Source organism: Heterocephalus glaber, unplaced genomic scaffold, assembly GCF_053883595.1.
Source record: "Heterocephalus glaber isolate CG9 unplaced genomic scaffold, H.glaber_assembly_v1.0 deba00000676, whole genome shotgun sequence".
NCBI classification, from domain to species: Eukaryota; Metazoa; Chordata; class Mammalia; order Rodentia; family Bathyergidae; genus Heterocephalus; species Heterocephalus glaber.
This window is the reverse complement of record NW_028258156.1, coordinates 12,848,109-12,866,868: the sequence shown is the minus strand read 5'-3', so window position 1 is coordinate 12,866,868 and position 18,760 is coordinate 12,848,109. Positions and strand designations below refer to the sequence as shown.

Sequence of the window (18,760 nt, the reverse complement as noted above, 5' to 3'; positions counted from 1 at the left end):
TTTTCTTCCTATTTCACATGACCTATTATACATTTTAGTCCTTATTTACACTTTCAGTTTCTCACACCAGAGAAACTATTCTGTATTTATACATGTGTGCCCTATTTATTTCACTTAAGAGTATCACCTCAATGTGCATCCACTTAGCTATAAATGTCTCTAATTTCTCATTTTTGATGGCTGAGTAGTACTCCATTTTATAAAAAAAATCCACATTTTCTTTATCCAGTCTCCAGTTGATGGGCATTTGGGCTGTTTCCAAGTTTTGGCTATCACAAACTGTGCTGCTATGAACATGGGTGTACATATATCACTGTGGTATGATTCTTTTAATTCTTTGGGGAAGATCCCCAGCAGTGGAATAGGGGGTCAAATGGGACTTTCAGTCTTAGTTCTTTGAGGTATCTCCATACTGATTTTCACAGTGGTTGCACCAGTCTACACCCCCACCAGCAGTGGAACAGGGTACCTCTTTCCCCACAGCCCCACCAACATTTGTTATTGGTTGATTTCATGATAGCAGCCATTCTTTCTGGAGTGAGGTGGAATCTCAGTGTTGTTATCATTTGCATCTCTCAAATGACCAGTGATGTTGAACATTTTTTCATGTGTTTATTTGCCATTTCTACTTCTTTTTCAGAGAAATGTCTGTTCATTTCAGATGCCCATTTTTGGATTGGGTCTTTAAATTTGGGAGGTCTGATCTTTTTAAGTTCTTTATAGATTCAAGATAGTAGACTTTTGTCTGAGGAAGAGAAGGTGAAGATTTTTTCCCACACTGTGGGTTGTCTCTTCGCACTGCTGGTGGTTTCTTTTGCTGTGGAGAAGCCTTTTAATAAGAAGAGATCCCACTTGTGGATTGTTTGTGGTAGTTCATGGGCAACTGAGGTTTTGTTCATAAAATCTTTTCCTACACCGATGTCTTCAAGGGTTCTACCTAACCTCTGTTCCAACTGGTTCAGAGTTTCTATTTTAATATTTAGATCTTTAATCCATTTTGATTTTAGTTTAGTGCATGATGAGAGATACAGGTCTAGTTTTAATCTTTGGCAAGTTGAAGCCCAATTTTTCCAGCACCATTTATGAAAGAGGCTATCTTTCCTCCAGTGAGGTTGTTTGGCTCCTTTATCAAAGATGAGATGGCTGAGTGTGTCTGGCGTTGTTTCTGCATCTTCTAATCTGTTCCACTGGTCCTCAAGTCTGTTTCTTTGCCAGTATCATGCTGTTTTTATCACAGTAGCTTTGTAGTAGAGTTGCAGGTTGAGGATTGTGATACCCCCTGCAATGTCTCTGCTACCTAGAATTGCTTTTGCTAGTCTGGGTCTCTTCTTGTTCCAAATGAATTTTTGGATTGTTTTCTCAAGGTCCGTGAAGTATGCTGCTGGGATCTCAATTGGAATTGTATTGAATCTATATAGCAGTTTTGGAAGTATGGCCATTTTCACTATATTAATCCTTCCTACCCAGGAGCAGGGGATGTCTGTCCATTTTCTGATATCCTCTTCAATCTCTCTTTTCAGAGTGCCATAGTTTTCAGAGAAGAGGTCTTTGATTTCTTTTGTTAGGTTGATTCATAGGTATTTCAGTTTTTTGGATACTATTGTGAAAGGAATTATTTGCCCTATTTCTCTCTCAGTGAGTCTGTCATTGATGTAGAGGAAAGCTATTGATTTTTGTGTGTTGACCTTATAACGAACTACTTGATTGAATTTGGTTATTAAGTCTAGAAGACTTTTGGTGGAGTTCTTGGGGTCTTCTATATAGAGTATCATGTCATCTGCAAATAATAACAATTTGACTTCTTCATTTCCTATCTTTATTCCTTTTATTTCTTTCTCTTGTCTAATTGCCATGGCTAATGTTTCCAGAACTATATTGAACAAGAGTGGTGATGGTGGACATCCTTGTCTTGTTCCTGATTTTAGTGTGAAGGATTTCAGTTTTTGACTATTTAGTATGATATTGGCTGTTGGTTTTTTATAGATGGCTTTTATCAGTTTGAGGTAGAGACCATCTATTCCAATTTTATGTAGGGTTTTTATCATAAATGCATGTTGGATTTTGTCAAATGCTTTTTTGGCATCTATGGAGATAACCATATTGTTTTTGTTCTTGGCTCTATTGATATAGTGTATTACATTGATTGATTTTCATATATTGAACCATCCCTGCATCCCTGGGATGTATCCCACTTGATCAGGGTGTATGATCTCCTTGATGATCTTCTGCATTCTGTTTGCCAGTATCTTATTAAGGATTTTTGCATCTATGTTGATTAGTGAGATTGGTCTATAGTTCTCCTTTTCGGTTCGATCATTCTCTGCTTTGGGGATCAAGGTGATGTTTGCTTCCAGGAATGAATTTGAGAGTATTGATTCCCTTTCAATTTCATTGAAGAGTTTAAACAGTAGTGGCAGCAGTTCCTCTCTAAATGTCTTGTAGAATTCAGCAGTGAAGCTATCAGGACTCGGGCTTTTCTTAGTTGATAAGTTTTTAATTACATTTTCAATTTCATTGATTGATATTGGGTTGTTCAGAATTTTTAGGTCTTCTTCGTTCAACTTTGGTAATTCATATGTATCTAGGAATCTGTCTATTTCTTCTGTGTTTTCCATCTCATTGGCGTATAGGTTCTCGAAGTCGGTATTGATGATCCTCTGGATTTCTGCTGGGTCTGTTGTAATTTCACCCTTTTCATTCCTAATTGCATGGATTTGGGCCGTTTCTTTCCTTTTTCTGATAAGGTTGGCTAAGGGTTTGTCAATTTTGTTTATTCTTTCGAGGAACCAACTCTTGGCTTCATTGATTTCTTTTTTTTGTATTGTTCTCTTAGTCTCCATTCCATTGATTTCTCCTCTGATCTTTATAATTTCCTCCCTTGGATGAGCTTTGGGTTTGTCCTGCTCTTCTTTTTCTAGAAGCTTGAATTTCAGCATCAGGTTGTTTAATTGGGCTCATTCTGTTTTCCTAATATGTGTATTCACTGCTAGGAATTTCCCTCATAAGACTGCTTTCATTGTGTCCCAGAGAATCTGATATGTTGTATTGTCATTGTCATTTAATTGAAGGAACTGTCTGATTTCTTCTTTAATTTCCTCTGTGACCCATTGATTATTTAGAAGTGTGTTGTTCAATTTCCATGTGTTTATGAAATTTTTACGGTTTCTTTTGCTGTTGATCTCCAATTTCATCACTCTATGGTCTGATAATATACAGGGGATAATTTCAGTTCCTTTGCACTTACTTAAACATGTTCTATGAGCAAGTATGTGGTCTGTTTTGGAGAACAACCTATGTGCAGCTGAAAAGAAACTGTATTGTGATTTTGTGATGTCGAACACTCTGTAACATCTATTAAGTTCTTTTGTTCAAGTGTTTGATTGAGTTCTAGTATTTTCTTGCTTATTTTTGTCTAGTTGATCTATCTATTTGTGACAATGGGGTATTGAGGTCCCCCACTACTATTGTATTAGTGATTATTTGATTTTTTATGTCTATTACTATTTATTTTATATAATTGGGCACAATAGTGTTGAATGCATATATGTTTATGATTGTCATCTCTTCCTCTTGGATTGTTCCCTTTTCAAGGATGTAGTGTCCTTCTTTGTCTCTCTTAATCAGTGTTGATTTGAAATCCACTTGATCTGCAAAGAGGATAGATACTCCTGCTTTATTTCAGGTTCCTGTTGCTTGGAATGTTGTTTTCCATCCTTTAACTTTCAGTCCATGAGTTTCTTTTTGAAGTAAGTGTGTTTCTTGTATGCATCATATTGTTGGATCTTGCTTTTTGACCATTCTGCCAGTTTTTCTTTTGACTGGTTGAGTTGAGACCATTAACATTGATGGTTATGACGGATATGTATTGACTTATCATTGTCATGACTTTTTCTTTTTTGTTGGATTCTCCCCCTTTGAGTTTAATTTGTTGTCATGCCAGATGGATTCATTCTGCTGGCCTTCCTGGGTTTTGATCTTCATTGTCTTTTCCTAGGATATTGTCTAAAATTTTTTGGAGTGCTGGTTTGGTATTCATGAATTTCCTCAGGTGCTCTTTGTCATGCAAGTATCTTATTTTTCCATCAATTTTGAAAGATAGTTTTGCAGGGTACATCAATCTGGGTTGGAGGCTATTTTCCACAGGACTTGAAATATGTCACTCCAAGCTCTTCTTGCCTTGAGGGTTTGGGTTGAGAAGTCTGCTGTGATTCTGATGGACTTTCCTTTGTATGTGATTTTTCTTTTCTCTAAATGCTTGTAGAATTTTATTCTTCCATTGGGTTTCTGGAATCATAACAATTTTTTTTCTTTAAAAAAATTTTTTTCCCATTAAGTTTATTGGTACATTTTAGGTATAAAATACAGTTACAGTCATCATTGGGATCTTGTACCATTACATGAGTATCTGGTACTTATTTTTTCCCCTTCCCCTGCCCTCCCTTCACCCCCTCCACCCTTCCTTATTTGCAAAGACTTTGTTTCCATTTTTTTTTTGTTCTCATATTTTTTTCTTTTCCCTTCTTTCCTTTCCCCTACCCCTCCCACTTTCCCTGCTCCTTTAGACATTTTCTTCCTATTACACAATATCAACTGTACATTTTTAAATTTACAATATGAAGATCTAGGAGACATTACCATAGATTTTACAGAATTTAAAAGGATATTAGAAATCATATTACAAAAATCTTTTTGAAATAAATTTGATAACTTCTGAGAAGTACCTTGGAAGACAAATTAATGAAACTAACTCTGGAGGAAATATAAAAATTGAATAGCACCTATTAAAGAAAGTATATTCCCAGCTTGAAAACCTACCTATATGACAACAACAGGCTCATATACATTTTAACTGATAAATTATATTAAACATTTAAAGCAAATAAAAGGAATAATTCTCCCCTCATTTTAGGAACTCAACATTGTGCTAATTCTAAAACTGGATAAGATAATAGAAGAAAAAAGTATGAACACAGATAGAAATTTGTTTAACAAAACAAACTATTAGAAGTCAGATCTGGCAGGATGTAGAAAGTGTTTTTATTATAGGTATGGCAGTGTTGGCTCAGCATTGGAAGACCCACCCTCAGAAGTCATCATTTTAAGATGAAAGGAAAAAGCCATTTGATCCTGTCACTAGTTGGACCAAAAGTATCAAACTAAATTCCACAGCTGTTCATGATAAAAGCTATCAAGAGACTAGAAGTAGAACAGAACCTTCTCAACAGATCAAAGACATGTACTCCATACTTCCAACAAAAACTCCTTCTATGAATGGAGAAGATACAATGCTTTCTCCCTAAGGTGGGGACAAGGGCAGATATGCTTACTCTTTACCTGTCCATTAAACTTTGAAACATATGCCTAAACCAAAATATTCTGGCAATAAAATGACACAATTAGGATAGGATTGGCAAGGTAGAAGTAAAATCTTTATATGTAGATGAAATGATCATCTACAGAGAAAATACTAAGAAATCTCCAGGAGCCCCTGGAACTTGTACTTGAATTTAGCAGGATTAGAAAACACAAGGTGTATATAAAAATTCAGGTCTGTGTATACTTGCTATAAATGAAGAATTGGATATTGAAATTCAAAAGTTATGTAGGAGTCCAAAGGACCTAGAGAAGTAAAAAGAAAAAGAAAAAAAAAAGCAGTGTTGGAAGGCGTTTAGTACCTAATTTTAAGACTTCTTCTAAAGCTACAGTAATCAAGGCAGTGTTGGAGTAAGGAAAGACATATAGATCATTGGAATAAAACAGAGAATCTAGAAATAGAACCACACATATATGGTCCCCTGAGTTTTGAAAGATTATTTAACATTAACATTTTATAGAATATAAACTCAATTCAAGTGCCAAGGAAGAGATAGTGTCTTCAGCAAATGGCACTAGAACACCTGGTATCCATATATAAAAAAATTAACCTCAGCCCTTTATTTCCATACATAAAAATAACTTGAAAGGATCTATGAACCTAAATATGAAATACTAAAAGTATAAAACTTTAAGAAGAAATTATAAGGGAAAATGTTTATGAATTTAGGGTAGGCAAGAACTTCCTAGGATACAAAAAACATGATGTATAAAAGAAAAAAATTGATAAATGAGATTCCATCAAAATTTTGATCTTTAAATGACATCATTAAAATGAAAAGTCCTTAAAGAGACCATATTTACAATGCATATAACCTATGACCTGAATATATAAAGAACTCTTACAGATCATTAATAGACAACCCAATTAAAAAGCAGACACAGAAAGATGATAAATAGCCAGTACAGCACAAGGAAAGGTGTGCAACACTAGAATCAGAAAAATACTAATTGGTACAATAACAAGATTGAATTACACACTCATTAGGGAGATGAAGTTAAAAGTTTTAAAAGCCTTTTCATGGCCTTTTCTTTTTGTTGGATTCTCCCCCTTTGTGTTTAATTTGTCACGACCAAATGGGTTCATTCTGCTGGGTTTCCTGGGGTCATGATCCTTATTTTCTTTTCCTAGATATTGTCTAAAATTTTTTGGAGTGCTGATTTGCTATTCATGAAGTTCCTAAGGTTCTCTTTATCATGAAAGTATCTTATTTCTCCATCAATTTTGAAAGATAGTTTTGCAGATTACATCAGTCTGGGTTGGAGGCTGTTTTCCTTTAGGGCTTGAAATATCACTCCAAACTCTTCTTGCCTTTAGGGTTTGGGTTGAGAAGTCTGCTTTGATTCTGATGGGCTTTCCTTTTATGTGATTTGTTTCTTTTCTCTCACTGCTTGTAGAATTTTGTTCTTCTGTTGAGTTTCTGGAATCCTAACTATTATATGCCTATGTGTAGATTTTTTTTGATCAAGTCTAATTGGAGTCCTATATGCCTCAGTTATGTGTATGTCAAGTTCTTTTCCCCTCCTTGGGAAGTTTTCTGCCATCACTTCTGTGAACAGCTTTTTATGTCATCTGCACTCCCCCATTTCTTCTTGGACTCCAATCAGTCTTATGTTATTCTTCTTTGTATCGTCTAGCAGCTGCTGGATTGATTTCTTGTGGTCCTTTACAATTTTGAAGCAATTTTTCTTTTCCTGGTCACTAATTGCAATCTTATCTTCTATATGTGAAATTCTATCCTCACATTGATTCATTCTGCTGCATAGACTTTTAATGGAGTTTTTAATCTCCTGAAAATCTCTTTGTATCTGTTTAATGGATTCCATTTGTATCCTATGCTGGGATTCCATCATGTTCCTCAGCTCCTCTATTTTTTTTTGTCTGTGTCCTCTCTAGATTTATTACTCATGTGTTGCACTATGGGCACAATCTCTGCTGTTACCTGAGAAATTATTTCTGATTTCATTTTCTCCAGATCCTCTTTTGTTGCCAATTTAGGGAGTCCAGGTGGTTGAGTATCAGATTGTTCCATCTTGTTTCCCTTTGGGGTTGCTTTAGGTAATCTGGAAGTCTGGTTTTGAGAATTGTCTACTTGTCTTCTCATTTGAATGGGGAAGGTGTTGGCTGAGCGGGGGGTGGCTTGTGTGCTGCTGGTGCCCATGCAGGTCACCTCCTTGGTGCTGGAGGTGGCTCTGCTCCTTGTCACTGGGGCCTGTGGTACGGTGGCCTGGATAGGTTCACCTCCTTGGAGCTGCAGGCGGCTCTGCTCCTCAGCTCTAGGGGCAGTGATATGGTGGCCCGCGGCCGGAGAGGCTCCTCCTTGGTGCTGGGGCTGGCTCTGCTCCTCAATATTTAAATTTAAATGGAAACCTTGTATTTCAGTAAAAGACACATTGCCATTAATCCCCTCATAGAATGTAGCAGTTAACGTCATGATTACACTAATCTTAGTTTTGTTAGCAAATTCAGAAAAATGCAATACAGAAAAATTATATAGCTCTCATTCTATATTGTGTCTCCTGCCATTTTGTTGTGTTATGTGTAACTGAAGAACTTTCAAACACACTGAACTACTTGGGTCAGGAGGCTGTTTATGTGTTATTATAGACAAACTTTGGTTGCCCCCAGCAAGCAGGTAAAAAAACTGCTCTGTATGTAACGCTACTAGAGTAAGGCTTGGTCTGCCATGCCAGACTTCCCTAGATATGTGCTATAGCACCTAAAAACACTTGGGTCATTAACACTTATGAGCTTCTGAATGACTCAACTGTTTAGAATAAATGGTGCTTCCTCAGTCTCTGTGCCTGAGAGGATGCTCTGACCACAGGAATGCGGGGGTTCCAAGAAGTGCAGGACAGAGATGTGAGGGAAGTAATACCTCAGAGTGAGCCTCAACGGATGCAGGATCAGAGGTGGTGGGTAAATATCCCCACTTTCCTACCATTGCCAGGATGGCTCCAAGGAATGTTTTGCACTGCATCTCAGAGGATCCCAGTGAGACTAAACCCAGATTCCCACACTGATAATGTTTTCACTGACAGTACAGGGGTTAGCTGTGCCGGCCTCCTTCCTTCTTCATTTCACTCCCTTTTTCTGTTACTCAGACCAGCCCCAAAGTCACATGCATTTGACTTTTTGTTTCAGGGTCTGCTGACCCAAACTAAGAAAATCAATATTTTTCTACTTTTTATATAGAGGTAGCACATTATCAAATTAAAATACATTTTTAAGAGTTATATTTAAAGAGATCTTGCATTTTGTCTCTAGTAATGGAACTGGGATTAGACCTGATGGCCAGTGTTTAATTTCCAAGAGCTCTCCCAAGAGTGCGTATCTATGGCATGTGTTAATTGGTAGTTCTATATTTGGGCAGCTTTCTCTCTGTGTGGATGTGTGTGTGTGTGTGTGTGTGTGTGTGTGTGTGTATCTGTATCTGTATCTGTGTTTGTGTTTGTGCATGTGTGTCACAGCAGAGAGAAAGACAAGACAGAGATGATGGTGATGTGCCGTGCTTAACTGCGCCTATACAAGGCTGTTTCTAGTCCAGAGAATTTGGGGAAAGCTTGGCACAAGGAGGCCAAGGAGGAACATCAGGAAGCATGACAACCATGCTGCTTGGTATTTGTATTGTACTCAGCAAGCACTGAGATCATGACTTCAAGTTATACTGAAATTAAGGTCAGAATATGTAAAATAAAAATTAAAGCATTGTCCTCTTCTAAGATGTACATCTTTGTTTTAGATGTTTATTATGAAAAGAGAGTCTATAATTTTACTTAGAGCAGGTACAATTAAACTTAATAATCTGGGGTAATCAATGATTTATGGATTTTTAGAAATAGTGTAAATATATTTTATTGTAGATCCATCTGTTTAAGAAATTTTGCTCTCACGACCATTTAAAAAAAGAAAAAGAGCATTTAGGTGGTATGTGGTGTACTAGAAATGGTTACTTTCGTATAGTAAGAAACCATACTTTCAAGCAAACTGTTACGAAGTTTTGGCAGTTGACAAGGTGAGGGAATCTTGGTTAATTCTCACTCTTTATGTTTCCTAGAATTTCAAAATTCATTTTGTTCTACTCTAGGAAGTGGAACAATATTTTAAAAATAATCAGTAATCTAAATTTCCATGAAAATTTCCTTTTTGAAAGTCCAATTCCTTTCTCTAAACTAAACAATGTTCCGTCTTTTTTCCTTCATCAAAATAAGTTTTGGAGTTTCTTCTGATCTTACTGGTAAAGAAATAGCTTATGAAGTTTAAACAATTTCATACAAACTATTTAACAGTAATAACAGAAATTTTTTCTCAATTACATAAACAATTGGATTTTTATTCTTCCATGATGTTGATCACAACAGATAAGAATTTAAAAACTAAAACCACCTGACACAAAAGATTTGCTTAGAAATGACAATTGTTTGGGAGTTTATTTTATTGGGACAAAGGCTAGCTTTTGCTTGTTTATTTTAGGGGTAAAGAGTTTATGTTATGGAGGTATTCATGTCTCCATTTCATTCATGTTGCTGTGACACACTTCCTGGATATTTCAAATAACCCTGTTTTGCAAGACTACTTTGCATTCGGAAGAGATTTCCTGCCTAATTTAATTCCATCAACTGATTGCCATGGAAACTCTTGATATCCTTTCCTCTTCCTGGAGTGAAATATTGGCTCTGTTCCAGATAGTTTTTTTGAGGGGGCACAGAAAACAGAGTAAGTTTCATAAACTCTGTTGTCAATGGAAGAGGGTCTGGTAGGGTGACCTGCAGAGATCTCCAACCTACACATCACTGCTGAAGGAGAAAGGTAGTTGAACAGTTAGGAACAGGTGGCAGCATAGTGAAAAGCAAAAAAAAAAAGTGATGGCTGACTGACTTTTTAATTTTATTGAAAAAAAAAGTTGAAATCAGTCCTTTATTGTACATCGGCCCAGGAAAATCAAAATAAAACAACCAATGATAAACTGTAGTAACCCTCACATGTTTTGAGAGTGAGTCAATCTGAATTCCTCAAGCATTTCTTAAAGCAGATTAATTTGGATAATGTGAATAATTTGTATAATGAACTTTAACACAAAGATCTCTCCTTTTTTTTGCCATGGACTTTATTTTTAAGGTGTATTTTTCAAGCAATATTTAATATATTAGATACTTTGGGCCATTTTATGAAAATGTGTATTCTGAGACTAGGATCATACTCTGAGTATAATTCATTCATCCTTAACAATTTTTATATGGCATTTAGGAAGGGGGAGGTAGTTACAGTCAGGAGGAAAAGGAAGGATTATGTTTAGTATGTTTACTACATTCCTTTGTGTATGTGTCTGTGAGAGAAAATGTTAATTATGTGTGTGTGTGTGTGTGTGTGTACAGGTGGTGTATACTCCTGTGTGTGTGTCTATATAATAAGTACAGACCTATAGCTGTCAGAATATAGATTAATAAAAAAATAGGCAAATACTGGGAGAAAGAAGAAAGGTCTTTCTGATAAATTCTTTGAATTTAAATATTCAATAGTTTCAATGAAGTTCAACTATGTTTTATTTTATCTCCTATAATATTCAAATTTTATTTATCTTTTGGAAAAAAGAGTGATTTACAGTTGATATCGCTATCCTAACTTGTAGTAAGCTCTATTTCTCTTAGACAAAAGCGAGAGAAGCCAAAGATTTGGCTCCTTGTAAATGTGAGACTTACTAGTGACGCTTTTCTGTTGATAATGTGAAGTTTGTGTATATAAAGTCATAGATTATATATTTTTTCTCCAGATGGAGTGATGGGCAAACATTATTTTTTACCCACAGTTTGCATGTTTTGAAAACATGTTATCCTAAAAAATACAGTTAAAATGAAAATTCGCACGCATAGAGAATGCTTCCAAAAAGGGACACACATTTAGCAAATATAGAAAGAATGATAAAATAATGTTTCAGATTCTAAATATTGTAGGTAAGATATTTCAAAACCCAGTTCCTATTTTTGGGGGAGTCTCCAAATTAGAAAAGCAGATGGTAACTTCAAATGAGTTGTAGCTTTAGCTGCTTTGTCAAAGTCCATCGTAACTCGGTTTTAAAGCTCATCAGGACAGAGTAATAAACAGCTCTGGCCATCACAGTCTGCTGCTCACTTTCACTGATATCCACCTCTACTGTGTGTAAATACAGCATAGTTCACAATGAATGCTTTTTATTGTTGTTAAAGCAAATGTGGGTTGTCTTTTCAAGCCCATTTCCCTTCATCCTGCACCAATACTGTGAGCGCCCGCTAAAAACTGCACCCTGTAAGTCTCTGACTGGAGTTTTGCAGGTGTGAGAGGTTTGAAGAACAGTGATCAAGATCTAAACATTAACCAGCATGTTTCAGTAAGGCTTATCATCTTTCTGAGCCCCTTATCCTGAACTACGTTTTTAAAATTTTCTTTTTTGGATCTTTGCATATCCTAACAAATTTCTCTGTCTCTGTCTCTCTCCCTTTTTTGGCTTTCTTTCTCACCACAGCCTGATTCTTCATCTCCTGTGGGAGTTCTGAGGAGGTGGGGAATTTTCCCGTGATCTATTTTTATCTTTTGAACCTAACTCAGCAACTGAATGCACACATTAGTGTCTGCCTTTGTAAGATGTATTAATGTCATCACCACTTAATAACTTGCCTCATACCAAGGAAGTGAGTCCTGTGTTAGTCAGAAACAACTTTCCTAAAACGAATGTACCCTGATGTGGAAGTTAAATATCTAGTTTTGGAAAGGGCAGAATAGAACAAGTGGAAATTAGTGGATGTAGGTTTTAGTTCCATTGGAGGAACACCTCATTAATAATTAGCTGCAAGACTCTTGCTTCATGATGAATAACTTCCTGTCACTTGGATAAATGTCCAGTATGTCAAAGAAGAGATTACTATGCTGTGGAGATGCCCTCTCTTCTTTCCTTCCTTATTTTCTTTGACATTTATCCTTCCTTTTTCTTCCTTGCCTTTCCCCCTCCCTTCTCACATTCTCTCTTCCCACTTAGTCATCACACATGCATTAAATTCCAATCATGTGTCACATATTTTTCTTTTTGAAGAAAAGATCTATATTTGAAAAATAACAGTCAATTATATGAGTGAAGAAATGGTCAGTGCTCCATTCTTTTCCTGAGAAGGGATTGCCTCTGTGTCTTTCATACTCATATTGAGAATTCCAGAGCACGTTAAAGCTGAGAAACTAGCAGTGCTGCTTCAAAATTTAATTAAATTAGTTGATAGATATATGTGTGCAGGACACAATGTTTCCATTCCTTTTGTGGAAGTGGTGCATGTGCCCAGTGCATCTTCATTTTTTCTTTCATCCCCTCTTACTCCCCTTCTCTTGTCCCCTATTTGAGAAAGATCTATCTCCCTATTTCCTATTATCTTTTTTTAAAAAAATTAATTTTATTGGTACATTTTAGGTATACAATATAATGACATTCATCATTGGAAATTTGTATCCTTACATAATCTCTCTTGGTTCTTACTTTTCCCCCTTTCCCTGTGCTCCCTTCAACCCCTCCATCCCTCCCTATTTACAAAGACTTTGTTTCCATTTTTCCATTTTCTAATATTAATTCCATTCACTTCTTTCCTTTCCCCTACCCCTCCCATTTCCCCTTCCCCTTCGCCCCTTTTCCTCCTATTTCACATTATCTATTATACCTTTTAGTCCTTATTTACACTTTCAGTTTCTCACACTACAGAAAACATTTGGTATTTATACATGTGTGTCTTACTTATTCCACTTAAGAGTATCATGTCAATGTGCATCCATTTAGCTATAAATGTCTCTAATTTCTCATTTTTTATGGCTGAGTAGTCCATTTTATTAAAAAAAACACATTTTCTTTATCCAGTCTCCAGTCGATGGGCAATTGGGCTGCTTCCAAGTTTTAGCTATCACAAATTGTACTGCTATGAACATGGGTGCACATATATCACTGTGGTATGATTCTTTTCATTCTTTGGGAAAGATACCTAGAAGGGGAATAGCTGGGTTAAATGGGACTTCCAGTCCTAGTTCTTTGAGGTATCTCCATACTGATTTCCACAGTGGTTGCACCAGTCTACACTCCCACCAGCAGTGGAGCAGGGTTCCTCTTTCCCCACAGCCCCACCAGTGTTTGTTGTTAGTTGATTTCATGATAGCAGACATTCTTTTCTGGGGTGAGGTGGAATCTCAGCTTGTTTGCATTTGCATCTCTCCAATGACCAGTGATGTTGAACATTTTTTCATATGTTTATTTACTATTTCTACTTCTTTGTCTGAGAAATGTCTGTTCATTTCAGATGCCCATTTTTGGATTGGGCCTTTAATTTGGGAGGTCTGATTTTTTAAAGTTCTTTATAGATTCTTGATGGTAGACCTTTGTCTGAGGAACAGCAGGTGAAAATTTTTTCCCACATTGTGGGTTGTCTCTTCTGTGCAGAAAGCTGTGCAGAAGCTTTTTAATAAGAAGAGATCCCACTTGTTGATTGTTTGTGCTAGTTCATAGGCAGCTGAAGTTTTGTTCATAAAATCTTTTCCTACACCAGTGTCTTCAAGAGTTCTACCTAACCTCTATTCCAGCCGGCTCACTCAGCGTTTCTGTTTTAATATTTAGATCTTTAATCCAGTGCAATTTTATTTTAGTGCATGGTGACAGATATAGGTCTAGTGTTAATCTTTGGAAAGCTGAAACCCAGTTTTTCCAGCACCATTTATTAAAGAAGCTATCTTTCCTCCAGTGAGGGTGTTTGACTCCTTTGTTGAAGATGAGATGGCTGAGTGTGTCTGGAGTTATTTCTGCATCTTCTAATCTGTTCCACTGGTCCCCAGGTCTGTTTCTTTGCAGGACCATGCTGGTTTTATCACAGTAGCTTTGCAGTATAGTTTCAAGTTGGGGTTTGTGATACCCCCTGCTGTGTCTCTGTTGCCTAGAATTGCTATTCTGGGTCTCTTCTTGTTCCAAATGAATTTTTGAATTGTTTTCTCAAGGTCCGTGAAGTATGCTGGTGAAATTTCAATGGGATTGCTTTGAATCTATGTAGCAGTTTTGGAAGTATGGCCATTTTCATTATGTTGATTCTTCCTACCTAGGAGCAAGGGATGTCTTTCCATTTTTTGATATTATCTTCAATCTCTCTTTTTAGAGTGGTACAGTTTTCAGAGAAGAAGTCTTTGATTTCTTTTGTTAGGTTGATTCCTAGGTATTTCAGGTTTTTGGATGCTATTGTGAAAGGAATTGTTTGCCTTATTTCTGACCAGTGAGTCTGCTGTTTGTGTACCAGTAAGCTATTGATTTTTGTGTGTTGACCTTGTATCTAGTTACTTTACTGAATTTGGTTATTAAGTCTAGAAGACTTTTGGTGGCGTTCTTGGGGTCTTTTATGTGGAGTATCATGTCATTTGCAAATAAAGGACAATTTAACTTCTTCCTTTCCTATCTTTATTCCTTTTATTTCTTTCTATTATCTTTTACTTTGTTCTTTATTTATAATTTGGGTTTCTTATATAAGAGAAATGTGATATTTAAGTTTGTGCATCTGATTTATTTCACTTAATATTGTTCTCTCAAGGTACATTCATTTTCCTATAGATAATTCAAGTTTATCTTTTGTTATGGCACAGTAGTACTCCGTTGTGAGTAAATACTATGTTTTCTTTATTCATTCATCTGTTGATGGACCTTAGGCCACTTCTAAGATTTAACTATTATGAATTGTGATGCTATAAAAGAAAAAGTGTTTTCTTTTCTTAAGAGATAGCTTTGACACCTCTTTCTTTCTCTCATCTCAGGACTGAGGATCGAACCTGGGGTCTTTGTGCTGAGCTACATCTTTTTATTTTCATTTTGAGAGAAGGTTTTGTTAAATTTCCCAGGCTGTGCTCAAAATTGAGATCCTCCTGCCTCAGCCTCCCTACGTGCTGGGATTCTAGGTATATACCACTTTTCCCTGCTTCCTTTTCTCTTTTGTCACTCAGCCCTCATGCGACCTGGAAGGAAGATGCTATTTTGAACTGTGTGGACAAGAGTCATACTGTAGCTATGGCAGTAAGGTGGCAGGAAAGAGCTGAAGAGGTCACAGAGCAGAGCTGCTCTAAAACTGCAGATTTCCTTCTTTTGACCTGCCTTCCTTAAGTATTTAAAAATAACAGATAGCCAAACATAATCCCCACTGAGCTGGACATCTTACAGGAAAGCTAAAGACAGACTGTCTTAGAGATTTTCTATCACTCCCTTAGCATTGCTAGGAGGCAAAAACTAATTTTTAGTTTTTTTCTTTAAACTACAGACATTCTAAGTATTTTCATATGTTTCTCTCTAGTTAATCCTCATAGATAGTACCAGACTCAACTTATGGGTGAGAATACAATATGTTATCCAACAGATAACCAGGAACCAAATTTCAAAACTTGGATATAATCACTGATCCCCCTGACTCTGAGCTTGAACTTTTTCTAATATTTTACATATATTGCCTCCCTGATATTACTGGTTTAAGGTCCTTCCTCCCTTCCATATGTCTATGACTGATAGATTGGTTGGAACTAATTCAACCAGTAGTTTTTGAGCAATGCCTCTTGAGTAGGTGAATTTTCCCTTAGTATATTATAAATAGATGAAGGCTGAACTCCAATATATAGAGAAAATATTAAGTGGGACTTGAAAAGATTTGAAAAGCAATGATAGGTATCTCTGTAGATTTGTGGTATTAAATGAACAGCAGTAGTCTGATTTCAAATTCTGTAATAATTTTTGTTTGGTTCACAATATTAAAAAATTAATTAGTTGCTAACTTTTAGAAGTGGGAATCTGTTATTTCTGACTTCTCTGGAAAAGTCCCAATATCGGGTGACATTGGAGTCACCCTTCCCACATGACAACAATCAGCCAGTGCTGTGTACTCCTGTACTTTACCCATGGCTTGGCCATAGCTCCTGCTCAACTCATTTTCATATCTGATCATTTTCTGTTAGGTAATTAGTAAGTGTATGACCCTTGTGTGAACACCTCTCCATATAGTACAGATCGTAAGTTGCCAATAATGTTTAGCAAATTAATCTATTTTAACTTTAGAGTCATGCTCCTTTTTTGTAAGTATATAACTGCAGAAGTATGCTCTTTATTTATTAGAATTATTTGATCATCTGTGGGGACCCCTTCTTAGCTATGATGTCTCTTCAGAGCACCTATAAACTTCTTTACAGCAAGGTGTAGCTGAGCCAAGTCTTCTCTGCACTTTAGAGCATAGAGCTGGATGACTTCAAAGTCCCAGCAGTTTTCTATGTAGCTATAACTGCCTAGTAGGTGTGGTAACTGGTTGGTATTTGATCCAGGAGAAAGGTTATTCTTGCAGTGGTGATAATTTTGCTAAATCATTGCCTCTGTCTTACAACATGATGAAAATACATTTAAAACCCCCCAAAATACAGCTCTTCTTATGTTTTTTTCTAAAAAGGGATATAATAATAGCAGGGATAGAGGAAATCTAGACATAATAGTGTGTAAGATGCAAGAAAGAAATGAGTTTTCTCTTTTCTGTGTTCTAGGAGAGTACATCATTATACCATTTGAAGTCCAGAGGGAAAACTTCACTAAATATTGATGATGATGACCATGAGCTAAGCATTCTCTGGAATAGTCAATTAACTGTAATGCAATTAGAATAAAGCTCAAAAGCCTGCTGAAGGCATCCAGCCAGCCCTTTAAAATGACTATGTGGGAAAAAGTTAATGGCATGTGAGGTGCAGAGGTTTGTTAGATCTCTGTGCTCCAAGACTGATAAACATTAGTTCATTTGCTTTTACCTATGAACAGGTGATGCTCTGAACTTTTGTTAATTATAATAAAAATCAATAGTCCTATACAGTTTTGTTTTCTTTTACAATTGACCAAGTCATGGCAATGCAACACCTAAAAATTACTGTTTAGAATTTTTGAGCTCAATCATATTTTAGTCAAATAAAATAGGATCTGTCATGTCAATTTTATAACTTAGACACTTTCTAGTATTCTATTAAAATGATCAATTTGCACCCAAATTCCATGCTAATGGTTACAGCTTTTTATCACTTTGTTTCATGCAACAATCCAAGCTTTCTAAAAGAAACCTGCTGTCCTCATGACCCACAAACACATCATAGTCCTGGCCCCAGAAATTGTGAAAATTAAGCTTAGTTATCAACTTGATTGGCTTGGGAACTGCCTACAGGATTGGTAAACCACACCTCTAGGTGCGTCTGGATGGGTCATGGTGGTGTGACCTTGCGTCTATATTTGGACCTTGGCCCTTTTCCTTTTTGGCAATGTTTCTTTGCTCTTCTTCCTAGGCTCCATGAACTAGGCAGCTTTGCTTTGCCACATGCTTCTGCCATGATGTTCCTGCCTTGGAACCAGCTGACCATGGACTGAAACATCTGAAACCATGAGCCAAGTAAACCTCTCCTTTAAATTGTGTCAGGTAGTTTGTCCAGCGACAGTAACCTGATCAATATACTTATGAATTGTAATTATTTCTCTGCCTTCTATGATATAAAGTCAAGGCTAACTTCCCAGATTGACATCACATGCATGATGCCAACTATAAAAGGAAAAAGAGTAGATACTACGTAAAGGTCCAGTCCCTAAACTCTATATTCAAACTTCCTAGGTTCAAATCTCAGTTAAGCTGTTTATCAGCTATGTTTGATAGGTTAACTAATCAATCTTAACAAAATTAAAATCAAAATAGGTTCATAGGTTTCTTGGAAACATTAAATGTGATAGTGGATGTAAAGTAACAGACATTATTTTAAGCCTTCAATAAATGTTAACTAGTATCATCATTACAGAGCCTGTAGTTACATACATTGTCAAGATTATTGATCACAACCAATAAAAATAAATCCAGCTCATTTATGAAGAATTATTTTGACTTTATTACATAATCATCATGATATATTGATAACCAGTATTAAAAATTGGTTAAAACCTACAAGATTAGCAGGAAGCATATGAGAGTCTGCACAGTTGGTTTAGAATACCATGTCTGGATATTGTTCTACCTGGACATTTTATGCTATAACTACAATTCTAAATCTTTCTTTATTTCTCTTTTCCCCTCTTCCTCCCTTTCTTCCTTATTTCTTCCCTCTTCCCCTTCTTCCTCTTCTTCCTTCCCCTCCTTCTCCATTCTCTTCTGTTCTGTTCTCTTCTTCTTCATTCTCTTCTCTTTTCTTCTCTATTGTTCAATGTTAAAGTTATGAATATGAATATCTAATAAATCTCTGCCATGTTCCCAAGACATAGCTGCCAGGATCTAAGGAGAAAGAATATCTGATTTCTTGCCTGCCACTAAGACTCACAAGAAAAGGAATTCTTCCTGATAGGACAGGATTCAAAATTTGGGCAAT

At 36.3% G+C, this 18,760-nt stretch overlaps 1 long non-coding RNA gene across 2 annotated transcripts in view; it reads left to right on the top strand.

The window, feature by feature from the left end:
• Positions 1-18,273, top strand: part of LOC110348120 (uncharacterized) — a 152,410-nt gene extending 134,137 nt beyond the window's left edge. For both annotated transcript variants that reach the window (XR_015449365.1, XR_015449364.1), the window contains exon 3: positions 17,699-18,273. This is a non-coding gene — a long non-coding RNA (uncharacterized LOC110348120). The remainder of the gene's footprint in view (positions 1-17,698) is intronic.
• Positions 18,274-18,760: the final 487 nt, after the last annotated feature.